Raw genomic sequence first — 14,196 nt, 5'->3', positions numbered from 1 at the left:
ATCATTCATGGGACTTCTCAGCCTCCATGTTATGTGAGTCAATTTCTTATTTTATATAGAGAGATATAGACATAATATGTGGTATGCCATTATATATAATATGTGTTATATAGGTAACATATATATATGTGTATATAACGTATCTATATCTGTAAATCCTGTTAGTTCTGTTTCTCATAGAGAACCCTGATACACCCCCAAAATAGATCCCATAAAAAACTCCAGTATCTGTTGAAGAGACATTGGAAATCTTTTAATACTTATTTAAAATTATACCACTTAATATAGGAAGAGAGGAATCTGTGGCTGGCCTAACAGAGAGTGGCTCTTGGTGTAGAGTTAAGAGCATATGCTCAGGAACCAGATGGCCTGGATTCAAATTCCGACTTCACCAAAAGCAAACAAGTTGATGTTGGGATGGCTAAATAACCTGAGGCCCAATCCCCTCCTCATTTAACCAGCAATAATAATTATTGTCACCTTTATGTAAGTGTTTGCTAATATTATGACTGTTGTTACTATTAGAATTACTACAGACATATATTAGGAATCCTAATATAACTAGAAACTTCCTGTATTCTCCTTCCCCCACACATGCCTGCACCTTCCCCCATGAATGTTCTCTATAGCTGCCTGTGCTCCTCCTTGACCCCAGCCTTCTGACCATTGTCTTTCTCTTCCTCTCCTCATCCTTGTCCTTCTCCTGCTCTTCTTTCTTTTAAATCTGGGAGTTGATACCTGCCAGGAGGTGGATCCTTCTTCTGTGGCTGAATTTGAAAGGTTTAAACTAGGAGGCTTTTGGAGATGACGTTACCTGGCCACTTGAAGAACTGTGTTAATGAGGACATGACGTCAGGAAGAAGCAGAAGGGCCTCCTGGATTGCTCACACATCTCACCACTGTCCTCGGCTCTCAGGTGTCCTTGAATTCACCCAGGGAGGAAATTCCCAGTTTTACTTAAGCCAGTTTAAGTCAGTTGTTTGTAAATTCTCTCTCCGAATCTTTTTTTTTTTTTTCTCCGAATCTTATTTAATATTTGGGGGAAGTTTTGGACAATTCCTTAGCACCTAAAACATAAAAAATGACCAGTCTAAAGATGATGTAGATTTTCCTCTCATAGTTCCTTCCAAAATAGGAAATGAGTTTTGTGGATAGTCCTGGTCCAAGGAGTCACAGTGGCCAGTTTTGGCTTTGGACCCAACCCAAGGCAGCGAAGATGCCAGTCGACCTACTACTGAGGCCTAAGGCCTGGCCTTAAAAATGAGTGAGAAGAAATTCTTGTCTCATAAATTTGAGTTAATATCTTTAGTGCTCATGGCTGAATTAATAAGAGGGCCAGAAGCTGAAGAGATGGAAAGAGGTAAATGAAGAATTTTGGCAAGCAAATCCACACAGGGGGCTGCATGAGGATGGACAGCAGGCTCAGTGGGCAGCAGAGCAGCCTGAGGGAAGCCCCAAGGAAAAGCTGCAGGGACCTTGGTCCTCTGTGTGTTAGCTTTCTGTGGCAGCTGTGACAAGTTATGAAAGACTTGGTAACAGATTCATTCTTTTGTAGTTCTGGAAGTCACAAATTCAAAATGGGTTTTATGGGGGAACCCCAGGTGTCAGCCTGGTGTGTGCTGTCTGGAGGCTCTAGGGGATAATCTAGTTTCCTGTCTATTCCCACCTCTGGAGACGCTTTCCCTACATTGCCTGGCTCCTGGCCCTCCTCTACCTTCATCTTCGTGGCCGACAGCACACTTAACTCTCTTTCCTACTGCTTCCGTTATCTGGCTCTCCTCTCTTCTGTTCATAGAATGCTCCCTTCAACCCTCTTCTTTATCTGCAGGGAAGGAAAAAATTCTTCCTCTACCCTTCAAAGTCTTCCAGGCGAATGAAGAAGGACATTCACATGAGTTAGGTTAACAGGAAAAAAAAAAAAAAACTCCAAAGTTTTATTATGTTCCACGGAGGTCTAATAATGAAATTGAGACCTAAAGAAATGGCCAAGGCAGGCAGTTTTTATATTGCTTAGACAAATAGATAATAACTAGGTGAGGAATTAACAGGATAAAGAAAACAGGTGTTTGGGTGCTTTAGTAAGGAATTCTAAGCAGAATTTGGGCAGAGGTAGCAGATTAGGAAAAAACTAACAGGGTTTATTGCTATAGGTTTCTTGGCTTAGAAATTCCTATTTGTTGTGATAAGCATGTGTTTTTAATTTTTTGTGCAGATAGGGTGCATTTTGCCTGGGAGATTTACTTCCTGCTCTCAGGGGGACAGAAGAGGGCCTGAGTGTCCTTGTACTGGCTGTTTCTTAAGTAACTTTTATTTAAAATAATCAACATGCCAAAGCAACACATTTTGAATGGCCAGCCCTTGGCCCCTATGTATGCCTCCAATTATATTTAGGGCCCAGCAGGATAATGCAGAATAATCCCCCTATTTCAATATCCCTAACTGAAGCACATCTACAAAGAAGCTTTTTCCATGTAAGGTAACCTTCTCAGATTTCGGGTATTAGGACCTGGATATCTTTGGGGGACATGTTCCTTCCTATCACACTGGGGTTCGGATTCTGATTCTCATGAGGCCTGAACTCCCATCCCTGTTGTGAGATACCTGTGACATCCCTTAATCCCTGGACATGATTCAGGCTCTAGAATGGGCTGCAGTAGATCTTATTGTATTTTTCTGCTTTATGTTCCTGTGGCTGCAAGAAACAAATATAAGATTAAAAATTTGAGATTAAAAAAGTATCATGATAAATATAATCACACCCTTGGATAGTTTACATATTTCTGTTAGGAAACTTTAGACCTAATAAAAATTTTATGGTTTAGCAGGATATAAAATAAATATACCTAGAATCAATTACACTCTTCCATACCATCAGAAACCTCGAATGAATCATTTATAAGGAATCTCTATTTACAATAGAAAGTAAAACATAAAATATTCAGAAACAAATTTAAGAAAGGATACATGACCTTTATACAACAAGTGACCAAAGTTTATTGGGGAATATAAAAGCCTTGAATACAGAGATCGACATCCCACTTTCTAGGTACGAAAGCTAAATATGATGATGTCAGTTTTTAGCAGATTAAAAGATGGATTCCACTTAGTTTGGGTATGATTTTTCATGCAACATTAGGGAAGCGTTTCCAGATTCATCAGGAAGACACAATCAAAGAGTGTTTTGACAGAAAGAAGACTAAGACATAGGGAGTTGTTACCTGGGTGGCTGTGAATGTGGCTGTGGAGTCACAGGGACCAGAATTGGAAGCAAGTCCTCGAGTTACACCTGCATCTGGAGAAGCCTCGCCGCTCTGCAGAAGTTGGTTTCCTTATTTGTGAAATGGAAGTATGTCAACAACCAAGTGAATTCTGAAAGGCTGTCTCAGAGCCTTTAAATAGAACTGATACAATGTGTTCTGGAAATCTGTTTCTGATGACACAGGCCATATTTCTTGTGATGCTGGAGACAGTGCTTCAATGTGAAGACCTTACATAAAATTGTTCTGGGACAATAGAGAAAGGGAAAAATTAATATTTTAAATGGGTGTATTGGTTTATTTCATATTAAATTAAACATGTGCGCAAAGTATATCAAATAAGTAAAAATCCATTTCAGCCATGTCACAGAAAAATTAATGCATTTGATTTGGACAGAAGCAATTTTAAAATATTGTCCTTGAAAAAAATGGAAGATTGGCAGCATTTCAGCCTTCTTATTGTTCCAGAACTTTCTGTAAGCTCTCTTCCATCAGGGAGAAGTGCAGCCAGGTTCTGAGGGGAAGCAGGCAGAGCCTCACACTGACCTGAGGGCCAAACAGGACCACGCACCCGTGAAAGCTAATAAGAGGACAGCAGGGCGTACTGATATTTGTCAGAATTTGAAGTGCAAGGGCTAAGCAGACAGACAATAAACAAATGTAGCAGCAAGAGGCAAAGGGTGACTCAGAGCTGTTATTGGAATAAATGATCAGATCTGCCAGGAAAAGTCTCACCTAGCAAACTTCACCAAAATAGAAATTGCCTGGATGCCCTTGAATCCTGTCCATCGTCCCTGGGCTCCCAGATAGCAGCACCAGCACACACAGGCTACGGCACAAGTGCGGGCACTTGCTCTGTCCTGACTTTGGCTGGCAGAACCGTGAGCACACAGCCCCCTCACTCCAGGGCAGGCAGGTGCCTGGGGGGTTGATGACGCTCTCTGCAGGGAGGGATCTGCAGGAGCGGGCCTCATCCGAAGTCACACACATTCCTCACCGGGTCCCCCTCTCCCTGGGGAGCACTTTCTGAAGAAACCAAGCACAGGAATTCTTATCTCTGGAAACCCAGCCTCCATCAGAGCTAAATTTGTTTAAATAAATGAACACAGCAAAAAATGATGAATAAAAGTCACGTGACACATTGAGTCATATTTGCAACAGATGTACAGTCCAGAGGGTCACAAAATGGGATTACAACAGACACATAAGAAAAAGAGAAGGAACACAATGGGAAAAACAAGAAAGCATATGAACTGACAATTCCAATAAGCAGAAATGCAAGTGATCAAAAACTACCCGTCAGGTGATTCTCACTGGGGAAAAGTAAACAAAACAAGATTGATTTGTTCCCATTAGATTGGACAATCTAGAAAATCTAATAATAATGTGGGTCAGTGGATGTGAAGGGAAATTGCTATTCATAAACACTTGAGTCTTCATAGCCACCTCGGAGAGTAATTTGGAAATATTTCCCATAGTGTAAAACCCCTCTGACCTGTGGTCCAGGAGTTTTAAACATCCTGATGTGTATACACTTATCCATTCAAAGAATATTTGCAAAGTGCCAAGCATGTCCCCAGAACCATCCTGGGTCCTGGGATGTTGCTAGTCGCTGGAAACCTGTGCTAACACCGCCTGCTTTTCTGCCTCCGCACCAAGGGGAAAGGCACCCCTTAAATGCAGTGAGCAGAGCAGAGGGTCCAGGTCCCTTATGGGTCTGGGCTTGGACTGGTGAGGAAGCAAGCTAGGGCCAGATGCTCTTGTGAAACAAAGGCAATTGAGTGATTTGGATCTTAATTATTTTTATCTCCAAGCCAGGAGGACTAAAGCAGAGCTGAGTTGACATTGATAAGAGCAGCCTTGGCTCACGGCAGGCAGAAAGGTCAGACAGGATGACAGCAAACTTTGGTCATTTTGGGGGCTGCAGGGTTGACTGAACTGTGTCCTTCCAACGGGGTTATGGGGTAGCCATCCTGAGCATTATTTATGGTCCAGATAGAAACATCCCAGTCGGGCTGCCAGCAGGGCCATCGTTTTTTTTCTCCATTCAAACCACTCAACCCTCCGCCGGTGTGGGGGCTTGCGTTCAAATGGGTGAAGACAGGCAGTAATGGAGTAAACTGATACATACGTGCTATAAGGTCGGGTAGTGGTGAGGACTCTAAGTAAAATAAAGGGGGTGGTGGGGTTAGGGAGAGATGTCAAGACAGGGTTGCTTTGGGACAATGTTTTTATTCCTGAAAGATTGGGAATGTTCCAAATTCCCATCAATAGACAAATGGTCAAAGAAACTATGCCACCCATGGGAGCTCACAAATAATACTGTATATTTTTATATGTGTACATGTGCCTCAATACACAGAAAAAAAGCTGGACGTTTATCAACCATATAGTAATAATATTGGCAGAGAGAGAAGGAGGTAGCACTCTGAGTGGTCTTTAAAGGGGACTATAGTGTCAGCTATGACATTGTAATTATTATTCAAGAAAAGAAAATGTATCCATGGATTGCCCTTGTAAGTTTTGTAAAAGGCATAATTACACATGACCCAGGAGATATGCCTGTATGCTTTACATATCAGAAAATATTTTCAAGTTTTCAAAGCACAAAACCAAATATCCATAATCAGATTTGCAAACATGCATATAAAATACTTCCTGAAAATTCCATGCAATATAAAAACCCATGCAATTCTTCTGAAACCATCAGATTCCAGTAAGTAACCCAGCTAATTAATATGTATTTATTGAGTTCCTATAAAAGTCAAAGTCCCTTGAGCATTAACTCTCCATGAGGAGTGGCTGCCAGGGAGGCACTTCCCTCTTCTCTCTGCTGCAGGCAGCAGACAGCCATCCTCCCAGTGCCTCCTTCACGCCTCCTCCTCCCCCAGGCTGCAGTTGTTACACGGTGACAAATGGAGGAGTGCTGGAGGGGACACCCTACCCTGACACAACAGGTCTCTCCTTAAGATCACCCTTTGCTCTGGGACCCCCTCCTGGCTGCCAGCCGTCCAAGGCTCCTTCTGCCTGGTCCTCCCGTCTCCCCTCCTGCTCCCTTCTCCCACTGTCCCTCATAGGCATCCCCCTGCACACCCTTTGACTTCCAGATTCATCCTCACTTCGGCTTTCCAGGGACCGAGACTGACCCAGAGGTGAAAGTTATATCTACTCTGCTCAATCCTATAGCCCGAGGGCCTCGAGTACACACCAGTACAGCGAGTAAAGCCACATATGTGAAATACGCCAAACCAAGGAACAATCAATGTGCAGAAGAAAGCTGTGTTGCAATATGTTATGCTTTTCAAATTAGCCAAATAAATAATGCTGATGAGTTGATTGTGAGGCTGGTATAATCACACCCTGCTAGAATTTATAATCGGCATATCATTTTTCAAAGCTAGCTTGGCAACATGAATAAAGAACTTTAAACTTGATCCAGCAGCTCCCTGTCTCAGGACTGGTCCTAAAGCAATCTTTAAAGCAATTTTAAAAATAAAACAGGAGTGCCTGGTAAAGTGACTTGGGCTCAGTCGGTAAAGTGACTTGGGCTCAGATCATGATCTCGGGGTCCCTGCTTGGTGGGGGATCTGCTTCTCCCTCTCCCTCTGCTCCTTCCCCCCTGCTTCTGTTTGCTCTCTCTCTCTCCCTCACATAAGTAAATAAAATCTTTAAGAAAATAAAAATAAGGGGCACCTGGGTGGCTCAGAGGTTGAGGATCTGCCTTTGGCTCAGATCGTGATACTGAGGTCCTGGGATTGAGTTCTGCATCAGGCTCCCTGCATGGAACTTGCTTCTCCGTCTGTGTTTCTGCCTCTTTCTTGACTTTCTTTCTTGACTAAATAAAATATATATATATATATATATATATATATATATATATATATATTAAAAAAAGAAAGAAAAAACAAGAAAACAATGACTATACACCAAGTTAGCCATTGTGTCATTAACCATGAAGTAAATTTCCAACCATAGGAAACCAGTCACTTGAATGAGTTCTCTCATTTAGAAAAGAAGAGGCTGAAATAGAATTGAACTGAACAACAAGTGGCCTGTATAAGCCACAGGGGCATGAGGAGAGCTGGATTTTCAGAATCTTGATCTTCTGGAACAGTGCTCTAGAGTTCCCTGGACTTCCTTGTCAGGGCAGAGGGATAGGTGGTCACCTGCATCCTCCTCTGAAGTGGATAATACGGTTTGAATCCCTGGAGCAGGACACTCTGTTTCTCTCCCTGTGGGGTAAGTAGAATTTATTTCACGTTGGGATTCATTTTATCTCCTAATGTTCAATGCCCAGGAGCATACACTTGGCTTTGTAGATTTTCAGAGGGCAATGATTCTGAAACATTCTATTGACTTTCCAGAGTACAAACAAAAGAGAACTACTTAAACTGTACAAATCCACTGTAGGATGAGCCCAGTTTCCAGAATGTTGAGAAGAATGCCACTGTGCACTTGGGAGCCAGGGCCACAGAGTATGGAGGGCTAAGCCCAGAATCTCAGGACCTGATCCACTACGACGGGATGCTGTGTAGCCCACTCCCCTTGTTCACTGTCACTGCGCAAGGTGGTTGCTATCTTGGGACACATGATGCCAGAAACATCCAGCTAGTGCCCAGCCAACTCACTGTCACATGCACACCCATGCATCACGCATGTGTACCGGCGACAAGAGCCTCACAAAACCAGCCTAAGTTTATGACTTGTACCAGGTTCTGACCTATGCTAGTCCATAATCTAATGTCTTAAACGTGCTCCATTTCTGCACCCACATGTGGTCAGGACCACAGAGTGAAGCCTCTGCCCCAGGAGAATGGCTGTGAGTTTCAGAGTGAAATAAAAGAGACTTTTCCTTAAGGGTCTCAGAATTGCAATTCGAGGTGCACAGGTTCAGGCAGCAACTCAGAATTAAATCCTCCTGGGGAGCAAAAGTCAGGGGGTTTTAAAGACAAAGGGGAATGCTTGTGTATGTTGTTTACAAGGAATTTTGACTGGTGCTGGTGGCAGAAAACAAACCCTGGCTGAACCCACTTAGTTGCTAAGGCTCTCAGGGGGCTAACGCCCAATACTGTGACAGGTGTTCCTGCAGGAACCCTGGAATATTTGAGTTTGGTCTAGTGGGTGCATGGTTTCACCTGGTAAGGACAGGCGCAAGGCCCACCTCCTGAATGGCTTCCTGGCTCCATTTTACAACACAAGCGTTGGGCAGTAGGAGATAGAAATGGCACTGAACAGCAGTGGCCTATTTCATCTCACTCTTCACGGCGCAGCTGTGGAGACTCCCACATGCCTGGCCATAGGGCAGGCACTGCATCTGAAGAGTACTCTTGCTGCCTGGATGAGAGCACACCTGGGGCCAGGACACTTGTACACACTCGCAATGGGTGCCTCCCGTCCAGGATGCCAGGTACCTACAGAAAGGAGATGAGACACCCAAGAACCCCGCTTTCTAAGTAGAGGTCAAAGGTTACTTCTGGACATACTCCTGTCTACTCTCTTGAATTTCAAAAGCTTCTAATGGAATACCAGAAATTTCCATAGAAGACAGAGATGGATTGATTGACCAGTTCCTAGTCACTCAAGACCCTCTGGACACATCTGGAGGGGGGTTCTCATCTGAGTGAGGGTGAAAAGGTGGCAGGTATCTGCCTGGATGTGCTTGCTTCCCAGACTCCCATTTTATGGCAGGGGCTGGGTGGAGCCCATTTTCTGGTGTTTGTCCAAACCTCTGTCTTCACTTTTGTGAAAGACTTGGGAACCTGCACGCCGACCACTGTCAACAGCAGTCCCAGAGCCAAAGGGCCGGGAGAGAACTCGCCACAGTGACTAGGAAAATGCAGAGACACGGAGCTGCTCCATTCACCTCTCTCCACATCTGAGGCTGACACAACCACGTCTGAGGTCTTGGATGGAGAACGTTGAGTGAGATAAAAAAAGGAAGCAAGAGAGCAATGATCTTACAGTTTACATTAAACAAGACCTCTCTCATACATTCTCTATTTTACACTCAGAACAATTGTGTGATGCATGCACCTACCTTAAACCGTAGGGAGATAAGACCAGAAAGGCCACGGAACCTCCGAATGTCACACAACCCAAATGAGATCGGGAAGAGGAAGGCATGCAAATGTGTCTCTCGGGAATGTTGGTTCAGATTTGCAGCAGGAAAGACCTGAGTGCTAATGCAGAAGCAGTGTGAATTGAGGCTCTGCACTGGGTGTGCAGCAGGGCTTGCAGAACAGTAGTCTCTCATTCGGGATGGTGCATGGAGATCATTCCTGAGTCATTGTCATCGGGTGCAGTGCATTCATTCCAGAAAGGACCCTGGCCTGGGGCACCTGGGGAATGGATTCATGTCAGGTGATGTGATCAAGCCTGGTATGACCGTCTTGCTTCTGTGATCAAAGAAAACACAGCAAATAATGTGTCCATGGTGTACCTGCCGTGTGTCTGTCATTGGGAGACCCGAGACACCTGCACCTGCCCGTGTATTCAGCAGGTTACGGGAAGCAGTGTAGGGCGTGGGCTCCAGTGCAGAGGCCGGGCCCCAGAGTCCAGCCTGTCCAGCCCTAAGGAAATGCTCTTCTCCATTTCTCATCTTCACTGGAACCATCTCTGGGGATACATGGGCTCTGTATCACAGTAAAGCCTTAAACACCCCATGAATGCTGTAGGATCTGCCTTCTTTTAAATATCTGTGCAGTGAAGAGGTTTGAGTAAGAAATGAAGTAATGCTGATCGGATTCCAGATTAGGGAGATTGGGAATACTTTGCCTACTATTTTTATGTGGAAATAAAATGTGGCAGAGATTACACAATACCTGGGTATTCGAGGCGAAAATTAAGGGAAGAATAACATATTGGAAATAAGTTTAGTACCTGTAAGAACAGTGTCAACGACCCCAGTGCCAGCCTGAGAATGGGAGCACGTCACCGGGAGGTGGTTGTCAGGGCTGCAAGCAGAGGCCGTGAGAAGCGGGGGCAAGGCAACCGTCTCCGTGATCTTGTGTTATTTATGGGAGAAGGTCACACATACACACTCATGAACTTAACAAAAAAATGCTGTCTCGCTGATTTCCAGAGGCATGATTCAACACTTCTTAAAAAGCTGCATTTAAGGGCAGCCTGGGTGGCTCAGTGGTTTAGCATCACCTTCAGCCCAGGACATGATCCTGGGAACCCAGGATCGAGTCCAGCGTCGGGCTCCCTGCATGGAACCTGCTTCTCCCTCTGCCTGTGTCTCTGCCTTTCTGTCTGTGTCTCTCATGAATAAATAAATAAAATTTTTTAAAAAGCTACATTTAAGAATTGGACTCTTGATAAAAGAATTTTTATAGTGAATTCTGTATTCTCATTATAGCAGTTTGCTTTTCTCACACTTTTTCCCTTTCTCTGATTCACTGAACACCCCAGACTTCCCATAAATTGAACTCCTATAACATGTACTTTTTCCTGACATGGTATTTGTTCTTCAGAACTGTGGGGTCAATGACTCATCACTGGTGTTTTAAAAAAAAAAATAGATATGGTCTTAACAAAAAATATTAGATGATCATGTTCAACGTTGAATTTTTGGCATCTGCTCTTCTAGACGCAGAGATCACCTGCAATCACGTGTGTGGAACATGCCTAAATGCTCAGGAAACCATGGGAAGAGACTCACGAGACCTCATCTCTTCCAGTTGTGTCTTTAGGTTTCCTAAGGAGTATAAATTTCTTAAGAGCCCCTTTGGAGATTTATCTATTATTATCAAATCCATCTTAAAGAATGTCAAACCATATCCTTTTATCTGTTTCATCTATCAAAACCTACCATTTATATTCTGCTTCCTTTTCTGCTCTTGTCAAATAACTTCCGTTTTCCAGGGATGTGTAAAAAGGGTCAACGTCACCTGCCAAGGCAAAACACTGAGATGAGGCTTGCATTAGAGCGTCAGCAATGATGTCAAAATATTTTTCCAAGGACAGCTTGTGAATTAGGGATACAGAGCACACCACTTGCCAGTCTGACCACCACCCACGCCTGGCCTCTGTCAGTGGGAGATAGCAGAGGCCACATCTATCCCTGTAGGGAAACAGGGTAGCCAGCGCCTGCTGTTCTCTCCCACAATGGTCAGCTAGGAGACCACCAGCCTTCTACTGGTGAGTGAGTCAGCAGTGCCCGGTGTTCCAGAACCCACAGAGAAAGGCTGCCTCCCAAACACTATGAGCGATAACTAGTGGCTACGACTGGTGGCCACTGTTGGCTGGGGCTCTGAAGCCTTCACACTTCAAGGAAGCTCCACCTGCAAATGCTGCAGGCAGCTGAACTGAAGCGAAGCAGTTGAGATTTCAGGGAAGACTGTGAACCACAGTTGGCATTCCTGATTTTTCCAAATCGCTTTTTTTAAAGATTTTTATTTAGTTATTCATCACACACACACACACACACACACACACACACATGGGGGGAGAGAGATACAGAGAGAGGCAGACACAAGCAGAGGGAGAAGCAGGTTCCATGCAGGGAGCCCGATGTGGGACTCGATCCCAGGTTTCCAGGATCAGGCCCTGGACTGAAGGTGGCGCTAAACCGCTGAGCCACCTGGGCTGCCTCCAAATCAGTTTTAACTTGTGATCCTTCATTACACTTTGCAAATTTAAATGTCCCCTATTCACATAGGTTTCTACTTTGGAAGCTAACGGACTTTTGTTGTTGTTGTTGTTGTTGTTGTTGTTGTTTGATGGTTTGTTTTGTATTAACTAACTGTTATAATGAGATAAGGGTCTTTTCTAACCTATTGGGGCATTGAAAGAATTATTTAAGAAAATCAAATGAGGGAGTAGTCCATGCAGAGTTAAGTGGCTGGCTAATATTTGCGATGTGTTGAAGTCCTGCTTGGCTTCATTTACTTTATTTGAAATAAACTGCATTTTTATTGTCATCAAGTTGTGTGAAAATAGCAGAGAGAAATGATTCTTTATCTTGATTTCTACAAAGGAGGTTTTGTAATAAATCTGAATTTTAAATAATTCCTTGGTCAAACACTCCTGACAAGGTTGGTTAGGGTCATTTGTAAATTTGTAGATGTATGTTAGGAGGCCCAGAGCACTTCACTGGGAAGGAGAGAGGGATGAGACTGGCTGACAAGTCCTCAGTCATTAAGGACACTGAGATGCCAGTGTGGGCTGAATTGTGTCCCCAAAAAGATATGTTGAAGTCTTCATCCCAAGTATCTGTGGGTGGGGGTTTATTTGAAAATGGGTTCTTTAGAGATGGGATCAAGATCAGATGGGGTCATAGCACATTAGGATTGCACTAATCCAGTATTGGTGTCCTTGGAAGATGAGAGGAGACAGGGACCCAACACCCACAGGGAGAATGCCATGTGATGAGGCAGGTGGAGATGGGAGCAAAGTATCTGCAAGCCAAGGAATGCCAGGGTTGCCAGCAAACACTGGAAGCTAGGAGAAAGGAATGGAAGGGGCCTCCTCTAGAGCCTTCAGAGGGATCATGGCCCTACCAACATCTGACTTTGAGCTTATCAAAGCCACAGAACCCCCAAGCCATGAACTCTAGGTTTCTCCCAGGAAAATCATGAGTATCAATCAGAGAACACCACGTCCCTAACATGCAAGGAATCCCTGCGATCATCTAAGAACAAAGTTCCCTAATTTTGCAGGTTAGGAAACACAACAGAACTCTGATAAGATTTTTAAATTTATTTGTAACTATATTAGGGGGAAAAATGCCCATTTGCTTCTAAGCCAGTAAATCTAGGTACTCCTGAAGCCTCAGGCATATACTTAGAGCAATTAAAAAGTCAATTCTCTCCTGGTAGCTACAGAAAGGCAGCCCTCTCTGAGCACTTCCTTCTTGATTTGCCAAGGGCCAGGGGGACTGTCACTTTCCTGGTGACCTATGGAGCCTGGCAGCTCCGAGCTGAGGTGGAGACTGAAGACATATCTGGGGAAGATGCCATCACCTTCCTGGGAGGGTCCGGCCTCTCCAAGGCTTAGTTGGGACACTCAGCAGGGCCCATCCCCAGGCTCTACCCACATCTGCTCTCCTCACCACCCTCCCTCCACTAGGAGAGTTTTATGCAGGAAGGCATCTTGAGGACACTTGTTGGAAACTAAGAAAGACAGTTAAGCCAGAATGGGTGCACACACCATGCACTGTCCTCTTCCACCAGCTGGCAGGTGAAGGCCAGTCCACTGTAAAAGGGAAGAACATGACATTTGAGCCTCAGCCAGTGAAGAAGCACAGCGAAGGGCAGAGGAGCAACTGAGTAAATGAAGAGGCCAGGAGCCCTGTCTCTGCTGGAAGGCTCATCTCTCCTCACACCTCCATCCAGTTCACTCACCCTCATAACAGAGGCACTTGACAAAGCCATGCAGGAAGACATGATTCCTTGCCTTTGTTTGAATAGCATTTTATATCTCCCTTTGCTGGCCAACGCTGTCACACTGCAGCGGTCAGGCCGCTCTGCACAAATGGAACTAATAGGATGTATATGTAGATGTATTTTAAAGAACTGTCTTTGGGATCCCTGGGTGGCGCAGCGGTTTGGCGCCTGCCTTTGGCCCAGGGCGAGATCCTGGAGACCCGTGATCGAATCCCACATCAGGTTCCCAGTGCATGGAGCCTGCTTCTCCCTCTGCCTATGTCTCTGCCTCTCTCTCTCTCTCTCTGTAACTATCATAAAAAAAAAAAAAAAAAAAAAAAACTAAAAAACACCACGAAAAAATAAAAATAAAGAACTGTCTTACGTGACCATGGAGGCTGGCCTGGGGAGCCAGTAGCCTGGAGATGGGAGAGCCAAAGTCCCCCTCTAGTCCAAAGGCAGTCTGCTGTGGAGTTTGGGGAAGCTAGTGTTGCAGAGGAAATACAGAGGCCACAGGTTAGAGAAGTCCCTCTCACTCAGGGGAAGCCAATCTTTTCCTTCTCTTCAGGCCT

At 44.5% G+C, this 14,196-nt stretch overlaps 1 long non-coding RNA gene across 1 annotated transcript; it reads right to left on the bottom strand.

Moving 5' to 3' along the window:
* Positions 1-311: 311 nt before the first annotated feature.
* LOC125754330 (uncharacterized) lies at positions 312-9,580 on the bottom strand. The gene is made up of 3 exons (XR_007408265.1): positions 9,295-9,580; positions 6,951-7,092; positions 312-3,503 (listed from the first exon to the last, which is right to left on the bottom strand). It is a non-coding gene; the product is annotated as an uncharacterized LOC125754330 (long non-coding RNA).
* Between the last annotated feature and the right edge of the window lie 4,616 nt (positions 9,581-14,196).

This window comes from Canis lupus, chromosome 34, assembly GCF_003254725.2.
Source record: "Canis lupus dingo isolate Sandy chromosome 34, ASM325472v2, whole genome shotgun sequence".
In the NCBI taxonomy this organism is placed as follows: Eukaryota; Metazoa; Chordata; class Mammalia; order Carnivora; family Canidae; genus Canis; species Canis lupus.
The sequence above is the reverse complement of the archived record's forward strand: the minus strand, read 5'-3'. Positions and strand labels throughout refer to the sequence as shown.